Source organism: Triturus cristatus, chromosome 12, assembly GCF_964204655.1.
Source record: "Triturus cristatus chromosome 12, aTriCri1.1, whole genome shotgun sequence".
Lineage (NCBI taxonomy): Eukaryota > Metazoa > Chordata > Amphibia > Caudata > Salamandridae > Triturus > Triturus cristatus.
Genome location: NC_140595.1, coordinates 673,291,461 through 673,304,152, shown reverse-complemented (window position 1 = coordinate 673,304,152; position 12,692 = coordinate 673,291,461). Strand labels below are relative to the sequence as shown.

The 12,692-nt window shown below is 45.1% G+C and overlaps 1 protein-coding gene across 1 annotated transcript in view; it reads left to right on the top strand.

Moving 5' to 3' along the window:
- The window catches only part of CDH13 (cadherin 13), a 2,339,058-nt gene that overhangs the window by 914,183 nt on the left and 1,412,183 nt on the right, over positions 1–12,692 (top strand). The gene's annotated exons all lie outside the window — the stretch shown is intronic.

Below are 12,692 nucleotides of genomic sequence, written 5' to 3'. Positions count from 1 at the left end.
TGATTTTCCTATTTCTCAGAAATTCCTTATTTGTTTGTGAACCATTAGGGTTGAACTCCTAATGTTCTGGATTTTCCCAGCTCCGTGATTTATTTATACCCCTATTATTGGTAACTCTTGGGGGTGGGAGATTCTGACCCATGTTCTAGGTCTCCATCAGTCAATGCTTCAGGGATTGAAGATTCCCAATCTTTCTCAGAGGCATATATAAGGATATAAAGTAATTTCCGCTGAGTAAGGGGGCTCTATGATTAGTGGTTGCTACTTCTACAGTGTAAAACCAAACATAAATAGACACTGCTCCTTGACACCAGGCAAGTAGCTATTCATAGTCTTTCATTGTGATTGATAATGTCATGATTGTGGTAATTGAGAGGAAATATATTCATGGAAATATGGAACCACCTCATACTCTTGCAAAGTGTTTAGTAGATATTTGCAGTTGAATTTTGCCCCAGAGATGTAGAAAATGTCCATGGCATCCCCTTTCTGGTTTATCAGCTTCATCACCAAAGAAATCCCTTCCGTAGCACCCACTTCCATATAAGGCAAAAGACAGATGCATTCAAAGAATTATCATCAATTCTTTCCGATAGAATCATTTTGGGCTATGTGATTCTATTTTTAAAGCGGTCCTGAGTGCAGTTCCACCATCCCCAGCTTATGAATGATCATCATTTGGGTGGTGAGTACTCTCATGAATTGAGGAGCTCCTCTATTGGATTCTTAGTTTTGTCGTGTTGAAAGGCTTGAGAATGTTGTGTGTCAGAGTGTGCTCTGGGAATGATCCAATCCCTAGTGTTACATTGTCTGAAGTTTGTGGCATTTTATGATTATGGTGGGCCAAGCATACATAAATCACACTTGCTCAGAAATTTTCAGTGTCAACAGAATAAGGACTCAATACTCCCGACGACAAAATCAATGTGGATATGGTGAGACCCCTCTTTGTCCTAGTTGTAGATATCTGTCTTTTTATTAATGAGAAAGGAAGACACGGATTTTGGTCTCAAGTAGCTTTTTCAAGTCAGCAGACCACCGCATGGAACGGTTCTGTGAAACTGTCTACCAGTAAATCGAGAAATACCATTCTTTGCACCCATTCAGCAAGATAATCCTAAATTAGATATGTGAAAAGTTTCTTGTTTGTCCCTTTATGCCATGGCCAAATTATTTTCAGCGTTAAGATTTTTGGTTCTTTTTTTAAGTTCATATTTTATACTAACCTGTATGCTTGCTTCACAAACGTTTTGGAGCTGAAAGGGCTGATCAAATACATTTTTTCTAATTCTGGATCAAATGTTTAGGAGCTCAGATTTACTACAACTTGGCATCAGCGGTATGAGCTGTGATTTACTTTCCAACACAAAAAGTATTTTGCGCTAGAATGGAGTACTTTTGTCAGCAGAAAAAAACACGGTCTGTGCCACTTGTGTTAAGGGAACATCAGTGAAGGTAAATCAGTGCAAATACCCATAGTTTTTGACACAGATCCCGATCTACTAAGATTACCAGATGATGTTTGTATCAAAGACTAATGTCTAAATGAGTAGGTGCAAAAGAGGGGCAATCTTTTGATTTCTCCCACTAACCAATACTTTGTAAGTAAGCTGAGGTACACAGCACACATCCAGGGGCTTATTTACAAGCTCAGTGAACCGCCGGAACGTTGCTTTTTTTGATGTTCCGGCGGTGTACAGTGCAAACTCATATCTAGCCCTGCATGGCTTTTCATGGCATCGTAGATATAGTGTAAGGCAACGCAGCACAAGTAGCTGAGTTACCTCACATTGCCTCGGAGATGCATGTCACGGCCTTTGCGGTGGGTCTTCCTACTCAACGCCCATGGTCACTGACAAATTCCCAGATTTAGAACATTGCGTGAATCTGGGAATGCATCAAAACCCTGCGCCTCCCCAGGGTTGGCATAATGGTTGTTTTTGTGAAGGAAGCTGTCCCTTCCTGCACAAAATGACCTGATTTCAGTCGGGCATCCTTGCTCTATGGTGCAGGGGCAAATGCATTGGCGCTAGACAGCCACATGTGCGACAGCACAGTGCATGAGGACAGGAATGCACCATATCTCATGGGTTCGGCGCATTCCAGCCCTTTTCTCTTGATGCAGGGCAGCACAGCAAAGTGACGTGCATTGCTACCCTGCATCACATTGTTGTAAATGAGGCCCCTAATGTATCAGAACGTATTGCTTCTTTCTATGCACAAGAATGTGCAGTGGAAGGATATGCTTCTCATACAAATCCTAGGTTAGACAGCACCCACTTTTCTTTATGCCATGGTGCAAAGCAGCATGTCTATGTGCTACCTCAGAGAGGACACCAGCAGCAGGCCAAACCTTTTGGATATGGTGCTGTGACGTGTTTTCCCTTTCATTAAACAAAACACAGAAACATTTGATGTAGGGCTGCATTGAATCAATTATTTGCATATGTGGGCAATTACTCCTAGGAAATCTGCTGGTGTTTCAGATATTCCAAAGTTGCAGTTGTTGTTAGAAGTGGGCCTATGACTGTTCCCAATGGAGGAGCAAGGAAGTGGCCATTGGGTCTGTGGACAGCATCCACATAGCACTAACTTTATTAGGATTAACAAACACTCTCAATGTCTCTCCCTCATTAGCATATGTAACGTTTCTTCTACAAATATATGGAGTAAGTACACTAACAGGAGAAGAAACTACTAAAGGTATTCTAATATATTCTGGCATTATAGGCAATGGGTTTTCTTATCATTGAGAAAAAAAGCAGATAAAATAAGGATACCTAAATGCACAATAACCATACTCCTACAAATGCACAGTCCCACGATTTTTTCTGACTGGACCATAATAGTATTTTATTTTCATTGTGTCTCGAAATAGCAATGTAGAAAAGTGGGCTGTTGTGTTATGAGATGCCAGCACCTACAGACACTTGAGGACATTGCCTTGTGCAATAGCCTTGATAATGGCCGAGTGCAGACGAGAGCCGTCCATTAATGAAGTGTCAGCCTCTGCTAAACCCTCGACCTGTCACCTCCAGATACGTTTCTTTGCTCTGACATTTGTTTATCGCACTGCTATGACTTCCACGCACTGGATATGAACCATGAATGTGCCTCCTAGGGAACTCGTGATGGAGACAAATCTATAATTAGATCTGAGCTCATTGCTGCACATCTCAATTGGGTTCAGAGAGGGTTCTTCAGAGCTCAGATACAGCGACTTAGAGCAGTGTTGGCTGCTGGTACCAATGTCACCGGAAGTGTGCCAATGGATTATTTTCGGTATGTGAAAACATAATTTACACCTGGAGTTCAGCAAGTCAATGTCCAACAAGTCTGGTGACAATGAACGAAACCTGTGTAAGAAAACATCTGGCACGGTGCCAATTAGATGCCAGAGCAGTTGTTTTATTAATCAGGCCAACGTCATACACCCTAAACAAAGCAGCATTAATAATATACCTCCTTTTGTGTTTGCTGTTCATCTGCTTTTTCATCCATTTTGGATAAAAAGCAAATTAAACCTGCCCTTGTCTGCTGTCTTGCATCCCTCTGCTGTCACGAGTGACCTTCTCGTGACCTCCATCATGAATGTGAAAGTCTACAAAGCTGAAGTACCACAGGGACTGCTAAGAATGGGGGAGGAGAGCCCAGCGTGAGCTTCTCATTATCACAACACAATCACAGGCGAACACTGCTACTCATTTAATTAAAGACAAAGGGTATAGATCAGATAGTGTGAAGTGCGTGCGAAATGTCTAGAGATGAAAAAGAAAAAAAAACAGGAAACACATAATTGAAAAATGCAATGTAAGTATCAATGAGAGAAACCGTGAGAGTACTGCAGAAGGGGGCTAGCAACTAGTTTGTATTGATGCTGTCCGAGAGGTACTAAGGGGCAGATTTATGTTGGACTTGCGCCACTTTTACGCCGCCGTTGCGTCACTATTGTTACGCAGCGGCGGCGTAAACCCTGCGCCACGTTGCGCCCTATTTACATCGTGACGCATCTATGGAGATGCGTCACGGTGTAAAGCCCTGCGCCGCATGAAACCTGCGTCAGGTTTCATGTGGGCGTTTCTATGCAGGGGGGGGGCGTTCTGTCGCAGGAACGCTCCTGAAAAGTGACTCAGTGAAATCTACAAGATTTCACTGAGTCACTTTTCCAACGCTGATGCGTCAAAACCCTGCGCCTGCTTGAAGCAGGCATAAGGCTTGACGCACCACGTTACAGATAGGGCAAGTTGGAAGAGTGTTGGAGTTGCGTGTCGCACGCAACACTACTCCAGCACTGCGCCAACTTTACACCCCAGATGCGACACGCATCTGTTTATTCCTGCGCCATGATGCGCCGCATTGTAAATGCGGCGCATCATGGGTGGCGCAAGGGTAAACTTGCGTGTCGCATCTTTCCTGGTGCATCCCTGCTGATTTGCAGAGATGCGCCAGGCAACATAAATCTGCCCCTAAATATCTACAAGAGAAGTCAGCTGTCGCCAATGGAACTATATATATAAGTGGCAAGGCCAAAATCGCGCAATTTTGTAGTCTGGCTTGACAGTGCAGCTCTTGCTAGACCATTATTTGAGAAGACGAGGAGAGGGTCTTTGGCTGCACCCACATGTTGGGAACCAAGAGTATATATTTTGATTGGGCAGAGGTTGTGTGCTTCAACAAAGAAAGTGCTTGCTCTCTACACAGGTGTGATCATTTTATGTATTTACCCAGTTGCCTAAGCTTGACGTCGTCTCTGGGGCACACACATGAGACTGTAATGTTAAAGTGCCTTAAATAACTAGACAATTCATTTTGATTTTCTCTGGCAGCAGCACAGATGGGAAGCAGGCAATCATTAACTTGGATGGATTTTTAGGACTGGCTTGACAGTGCAACTGTCACCTGGCCTTTTAACCTACACCAATATTATTCTACAGTCTATTCATAATGTTTCACATTACCATCAAATATTCCGATAAAAACCAGGCCTATTGGCATTGTCAATGCTTGTTCCACTTATAATGGATGAAACTTTCACAAATATTACATGCAGTATGTGAATTATTGTTCTGGAGCACATACAGTTTCACGTGTTACCACTAGACGTTTCTGATCAAATACGTGTCCACCACTAAACATTACACACAAAACCCAAGGGGGAAACAAGAAAACGTACGCGAAATATACATAGACCAAGCAAGACTCATTCATTATGTAAAGTTATGCTTGCATAAAGACAGCAAATGTGTGTAACGCATGCTATTAGAGCAATCAGTTTGCTTATGCAGTCCACACTTCTGCACGGTTCTTGTGAATGATTAATCCTCACATTTTGAATTCACTATTTGCGAGTCGCACTTAAGCATAGCAAAAACTCTTAATTAACCTGATTGAATGAAGCTTGAAGGAAACATCGTAGAACTCACTCATAACGGAAGGCCCAATTACGAGCCGGACGGTGCCGTGGCGGAACCACCCCGGCAAACCTGCGTGAGAACCGCCCACCGTATAAGTACTTTAGCCATTGGCGGCCGATTCTTTGGCGTTCCCACAGCTGTACCTATCAAATAGGCACCACCATTGAAACGTCAAAGAACGTTCCAGCACGTCATGGACTGTGAAGTCAATGCCCTGCTCGAACTAGGGGAGCATCCACACAGGGGGGCACATGTTGTGCTCCCTGTGTGCACCCACATGAAGTGAGGCAAAAAGGGGGCCCTCCTTTCCTCACCGGCACTGTTTTAATGACGGAAAGGTCTCCATGAATTCAGTGGCGGTGAGGAAAGTCGTAACATAGGTTAACGGGACCGCGGCAGTCCCACCAACCACATTGATGTCTCTTGACCACTGCGCCACCTCCAAGTAATGCCGATTCCCTGGTGGAGTCAGCAGTCCCAGGGTAGCACGACCACCGTCGGAAGGCCGCTACTGCCTCCCACCACAAGTCTGGCGGTCTGAGGACCGCCAAACTTGTATTCAGGCCCTAAGTTTCCTACCTAGGAGCACAGTGACTTTCTGGATTCATTCTTCTTTAAACAGAGATTATTATTATGTTGTCTATCTCATAGGGATTTGTGTGAATACATTACAGAATGGGCTGCCAGATGACAATGGGTAACACTGAATGTGCAGGCTCTGTCCGTGCATCCGTCAATTCTAAATGTGGTGTGCTCCAAACTAGGCAAGAAATTCCGGGTCAAGGCCTCAACAAAAGGAAGTCAATGGCGTAACAAAGGCCTCTGCGGCCTGGGGGCCTCAAACGTTCATAAGCCCACCCCCCAAGCCTTTGACGCGCCAGATTTAGCCAAAGGCCAACAAATCAGTTGGATATTGGAGTCTCAAGGGGGCCGCATCATTATGCGTTACACTCCCGAGGGACATGTAGGGCTGTATGACGTTTTTCACAGTTGCTGAATATTGACCTTTATGTAGTTTGCAGTTTCCTACCTATACCTTTGTCTACTCTCAGTTGTTGTTGCAGAAATTTTAATTTGAATAGAAAGATGTGTGTATTTTTCTCATTGGTACAGCCGAACCGTAATGGCTGGTAATTCACAAGTATTATGTATGCAATTTCTTGCTAATAACTCAATTTCCGGAGGAAAAGGTGTGTCAATTGCATTTGCATAGAAAAACTTTGCAAAAGACCTGATTTTAGCACAAAAGTACATGCCCTTTGTCGATTTTATGTATGTTGAGCAAGAAATATGTAATGGACAGCACAAAAAATAATAAATGCAACTTCACTCGCCCTCAGAGAAGCTCAGGATGTATATCCAGGAGCTGGTCGACAGATTTCATACCAAGAGCGACTTGGACTCATATGAGTGGGGAGGATATGGTCTCAAGGATCACCCTTCTATGGGAGGGTGGTTTTCCTGGCACCGAGCCATGCAGCATGGCCAGGGCACACAACCTGGCTGTGTGGTGGGAACCGTGTGCCACATGCAGATGTGAGGGCAGACACACCTCCAAGGGTGTGTTCCATTCCAAATGCAAATGCAAGTGTGGAAACTCTGTCACCTCTGCAAATAGTGTAGCCATCTTTGACATAGTTCAAAATGGTGCTGCTTTGTCATAGTGCATAGGGTGATGAGCCTGTTTCGGAGTGTATGCATTATAGTGCGTTAAGCATCTCTGTGGCTGTCAGTCAGCATATTCCTGTACCCTCTACTAAATGCCCACATTTATGCCACACCTGTTTTTGAACTAGCTTTCAAAGCTAAAATCGTGCATTTTATTTTCCTCCAACCCACAATCCTAAACTACAATCTGGATTATACTTTGGGAGAACCTTGTTTTATTGGGAGAAATATTCACTTATTGATAGGAGCTGTGTTAGGCATGATTCTGCTGTAAGCAAGGATTTTACCAGTTCTTCACATATGGTTACTGATCTATGGCCCTTCAGTCATGTTATAAAAAGTGTCTACAGTGTCCTGTGCAACCCCTAAGTATTGAACATGTTAGCTAATCAGTATTCTGGGCATTTTTAGATTATCCACATTTTCATCCTGGTAAAAAGGAATGGTTTTTCAATATTTATAACTGTTAAACATTTTTATTATTTTTTCCTTCACGTTATTGATTTTCAGAATGAAATTGGTGCCCCTCTAGATTTTCCCAAAGGTATAATAAGAACATTTAAATACTCATTGCACGTTTTAGTCAATATCGAGTCAGTAACACATAATATGGCTATCCAAACAGTAATGTTTCATGTAAGTATGGAGAGATGCTCATGTCACAGCCTGGCATCTGTCTAGAACCGGCACACCGCATGCCAGCGCAGTGGTAGCAACCTTCGCTCCGGTGGAACGAGCGCACAAGCACGCTGATTGATTCCTCTCCTTTCTTTCTTCAGAGTGACCCTCCCCTTACCTCTCAACATCTGTATGCCTTTTGTTTGAGTATAGCCTCCTCTCAGTCTGCCTTAATCTCTTACTGTAATTAGGCCTGAGTGAAATTGTAATTACGCCAGAGTAATTTCAGTAATTCCGCATTACTCTTGTGATTGAAATTACCGGATTACGCCATCTTGAGTAATTAGGAGTAATTTGGGGCAAAAATACTACTGCAGAAATACAGGAACAACAAACAGAGTGACTGCTGGCTACTGCTTTTCATGCCGTTTAGCATTTAGTGTTATTGTCTTAGCACAAAATGCATCCTCTGGCCTATTTTGGACGCATGGTGCATTTTTCACTAAGAAAATAGTGCTAAATGCTCGATTATGCTTCATAAATAATTACGTACATTTATTAGTAATTTGGAGGTAATTAAGAGTAACCACTGACCTCAGGCACCGGAGTAGGGCGCTCTTCTCCATAGGGCGCTTCAACACCTTCTTGCCACTTCTGTAGCTACTCTTATCCTTATTGAGTGAGTGCTGTACAGGCTGGGGATTTCCCCTAACTTCACCCACACTTTTCGCAGCACCACTGGCAGCTGAAAAGAGGTCCACTGGCCCCCAATTTGATGCCTAAAAATCTCCCCATTTACGCCCCCTGGCATGCCTCATAGTCTCTCTCCACCAAACTGGGCAAAATTCACTTTCTTTTCCCTTCGCTCTCTGGTTCAATTTGAACTTGTGTAGTTAGAGCTCTAGTCCGCCACCCAGCACCGTGACATCTTCCCAAGTTAACCCTCTATTGCCCCTCCCCCTCAACAATTCTGACACCTGTATCTGATCCCCACAAGGCCCTGAAAAACATACACAACATCAATGTGGAGAATAAAATGGCTTCTTCTACCCCATCGCAAACCCCTGGCCTAGCTTCTAGAACTACACCGAACTGCTGCTGCTTCAGCAGTCTCCACCCTGTTTCCCTTTGGCCCCTCTCTCTAGCCCAAACTTTGATCATCCATTTCCCTAGGTCCCCAGCTGTCGGGACGCAACACCCCAAAAGTTTGCCCATAAAGGCAATACCTACCAGCTTCCAAGATATTGTGACTCTTGACTAACCCTTCTCAATTAGCTCCAGTATGAACTGCCTCACATCCTCATCCCTGCTGCAAAACTCTGGTCTCCACTACGTAAAAAAAAGTCCTCCCATGCCTGAGCCTATAAACGACTTCTGAACTCCAACAATGACCCTACCATCAACTGGAACATCCTCTATTGCCTATGGTCCACAGATCCACTTTCATTTGTGTCTTGACCCTGTGAGCCTCCATGGCGAGCCCATTGAAACCTCTTCCACTGTGAACGAGACAAAGCATCCGCAATGTCATTGTCCACTCCTGGCACATGTCTTATTTAGAAATGGGGGTCCCTAGTTGGCAGAGGTAGGTACCTTTTGTCCAAATAAGGACCCTTGCTTCTAGTCAGGGTAAGGAGGATACACACTCTAGATAAACCCTGTTCACCCCCTTGGTAGCTTGGCACGAGCAGACAGGCTTATCCCAAAGGCAATGTGTAAAGTATTTGTACCAACACTCACAGTAACACAGTGATAACACCACAAATGCACACCACACCGGTTTAGAAAAATAAAGTATCTTTATCTAAACTTAACAAGACCAAAACAAGAAAAATCCAACATACAAGTATTAAGAAAAATGACTTTCAAAAGGTTTTAGCAACTGAGTCCATAGAAAACTATGGCTGCGTGATTTCTTGCAAAGTATCTGTCGTTGCGACAAAATTCACCAAGCCAAACAGCCACAGCGATTGGAAGCATAGAAAACAAAGAGATGCGTTGATTCCTGAGACCTTCGTGCATACGTGCCGACAGTTCGGCTGGACACAGGGAAGCGGTGTGTCGGGTCCCGCCTGTAGGGGGAAGCGATGCGTCGATTCTGAGTTGAATCCATATTGTGGGTGATGCGTCGGGGAACACTTGCCACACAGGAACGATGAGTGGAAATCTGGCATGCGTTTGGAAACTATGCCACGGCATTAAGCGGCGCTGCGTCAGTTTCTTCAGTGGCAATCCCTCAATGCATTGATTCTTGCGGCGGCGACAGGCCCTGCTTCGGTTTCAGCAGTGGCGGTGTGTTCCTGAGACTTCAAAACAGCAAAGTCCTTCTCTTTTCATTGGCAGAAACAGCAATTGCAGGCCAATCCCAGACACACAGCAAGGGGAGTACTTCTCCTCAGTTTCTCCAGCTGTTCTCCTTGGCAAAGGTTCCTCTTGATTTCAGAAGTAGTCTAAAGTTCTGGGGTTTTAGGTCTACATATACCCCAAAATATCTTTGTTCTGTTTGTGCAAGGGTGTCTGAGCCCAGTCCAAACCAGTTCTGTCCTATCTGGTGCAGCTGCCCGGCAGGAGGTGGAGACTGCATTGTGTAAGGCAGTTAGGCCCTATTCAGGTGCAAGGGAAATCTCCTCTCACCACTTTAAATGCATACCGGGCCTATTGAGGTGCTAGTGAGAACTCCTCCCCCTACTCTGATTGCATCCCAGATCTATTCAGCCCTGCCCAGACTCATTCAGGAAAGGCAGGCCAAACATCAACCCCCCCCACGGTGGCTGTCTGAGAGAATACACCTCCCCAGCCCCTGTCACTCCAGAACCAGACAGTCAATACAAAAACAGGCAGAGGCACACAGAATGGTTAAACAAGAAAATGCCTACTTTCTAAAAGTGGCATTTTCAAACACACAATTTTAAAACAATCTTTAGTAAAAGATGTTCAGAGAGCCTAAACTTTATTTTTTCATCTTATCCCTATGGGAAGATATGCTTGTAAAATGTTACAAAGCATTCACCATTCTGTCCTATGGGGCAAGATAGCCTTTCAATAGTGAAAAACAAAATTGGCAGAATTTCACTATCAGGACATGTTACACACTTCAGTACATGTCCTACCTTTCACATACAATGCCCCCTGTCCAGGGGTGTACCTTGGGCCTACCATAGGGGTGTCCTATAAGTAAGAAAAGGGAAGGTTAGGGCCTGGCAGGTGGGTGCACTTGCCAAATCGACATGACAGCAAACTGCGCACAGGCACTGCAGAGGCAGGCCTGAGACATCTTTTTAGGGCTACTCATGTGGGTGGCACACTCAGTGCTGCAGGCCCTTTAGTAGTATTTGATTTACCAGCCCCGGCACACACAGTGCACTTTACTAGGGACTGACCAGTAAATCAAAATATGCCAATCAAGGAGAACCAATCATAATAACAATTTACACAGAGAGCATATGCACTTTAGCACTGATCAGCAGTGGTAAAGTGCCCAGAGTCCCAAAGCCAACAACAGCAGATCAGGAAAAAATAGCAGGAAGAAGCAAAATGTTTGGGGGGGCCAAGTCCAACAGTCTTACCCTGAACAAAATGTAATTCCTCAAACAACTCATCATGAACACCCACAAGAGCTTCAGTACCTGGGTATCTCTGGCCAACTGTCTGTTAACAATATGAACCATTGCCATTTTGTTGACCCTGAATTGAACCTGTTTGTGCACCAATTCCTTCTCCCACAGCATCACTGCCACCACCAGTGGACAGAACTCAGGAAAGCAATGCTCCTGCTCCTCTGTTACCAACTCATGGGCCACTCCTCCGTGCACCACTTTCCATTCCAGTATAAACCAAATCCTATGCCACCAGCTGCATCGGAATAGATGCACTCTTTTGGTGCTATCAGAGGAATGCCATTGAACTCCCCTAGTAACCTTTGCCACATGCGCAGATTCTCCCAGGGTTCCTGCTGACAATTGTAAATGATGATGTGGCTTTGACAGATCTGTTAGAGACAAACCCAGTTGCCTACAAAAGTCCTACCTGCTCTATCTCTCCTGCATGCAAAATTCAAATGCCCCAATAACACTTCTACCTCTTGTACTGTCACTTTGTTCTCTGCCAACATGGAGTCTAGAAGCAGTTGCATAGCCACTTTTTTGTCCAGGGGTAAGCAAGCTTCCATAGCCATCTAATCAAGTTCAGTGCTCAAAACGGAAAGAACCGTTCTAGGTTCCATGATCTTCTCTGGGGCCATAGGCACCACAATGTCCTCCATGATCGCTTGGGCACTTACCAACCAATGTCAGCAGTCCGCAGAGCCGGGTCAACCCGCAAAAAAGAAATTGTTAAAATAATGTGTCACTGATCTGTTCCCTTGTGCACCTCAAACTAAAGCATTCAAACAATGAACAGGAAATCGAACCCCCATTCCCAGTCTTTTTCCCACCACTGCTGCCCCCACGGACCCTACCCCCAGCGTGTTCCTGCTCCCAGGTCCCTGCTGCTCACCCACCCCCTACTTAATGGTGGTCTCTGTGCGGCCTCTCAGCTGGCACACCAAAGGCACTCCAAAGGCAAGCCCATGTGCGCCTGTCTGTGACCCGACCACGACCATCACCATGGGCCCATGTCCTCCGGTTCCGCCACTATAACCGCAGCACTCTCCAGGCACTCAACCCTGGACACAACAACATCTGTCAGCTCTTGATACTGAGCAACACCCACGGCCCGATCTCCTGTCGACACTGCCACCACACCTTCACCCACCTCTGGACCCAAACAGCCACCCTCAACCTACCGGATGCCACAGCACACAATCCCCTGAGTTGCATCCTCCTCAACATACACTCCATGCATAGACACGCCATAAAAATTTGGAACCTCCTCAACACTCACTCCCCAACGTCGCCTTCCTCCCTGAGACCTGGACCAACACAGCTCTGCCCCAGACATCGCAACCGCCATCCCAGATGAATACAAGATCCTGAGGAAAGACCGCCCCAACTT